Source organism: Choloepus didactylus, chromosome 8 (assembly GCF_015220235.1).
Source record: "Choloepus didactylus isolate mChoDid1 chromosome 8, mChoDid1.pri, whole genome shotgun sequence".
Lineage (NCBI taxonomy): Eukaryota > Metazoa > Chordata > Mammalia > Pilosa > Megalonychidae > Choloepus > Choloepus didactylus.
Window position 1 is genome coordinate 60,123,878 of NC_051314.1, and position 662 is coordinate 60,124,539.

Genomic DNA, 662 nt, shown 5'->3' on the forward strand with positions numbered 1-662 from the left:
AAAGGTATGTCAATTGAAGAACAGAATGGTGAACTGTGGTATATGCATAGAATAGAATATTGAGCAGCTGCAAGAAGGAATGAAACTTTGAGACACACAACTAGATGAATGGATCTTGAGAACAGTATTTTGGATGAAGTATGTCAGAAATGAAAAGACAAACATTATAATGCCTCACTAATATGGACTAACTGTAATGTGTAAACTCTGAGAATTGAATCTTAGATAATAGCTTATCAGGGGCATGCTTATTTTAATGGCCTCTAGATTGTAAACTCTTATAGCAGTAACATCTATTTCTGAGTTTTAATGGTTATCTCTAAATTCTGATATGCTGAGGACATTGAGGACTTCCTATGTAGTGAGCTGAGCCCTCGATCTTGGGGCTTGCACTTATGAAGCTTGTTACTGTAAAGGAGAGGCTAGCCTGCTTATAATTAATTGTGTCTTAAGAGTCAGCTCCAGAGAGCTTCTTTGTTGCTTGGATGTGGCTTCCCTCTCGCTATAAGCCCACTCAGCAGCTGAACTCACTGCCCTTTCCCCTATGTGGGACATGAATCCCAGAGGTGTAAATCTCCCTGGTAACATGGGGCATAGCTCCTAAGGATGAGGCTGGATCTGGCATCGTGGTATTGAGAAAATCTTCTTGACAAAAAGGGGGA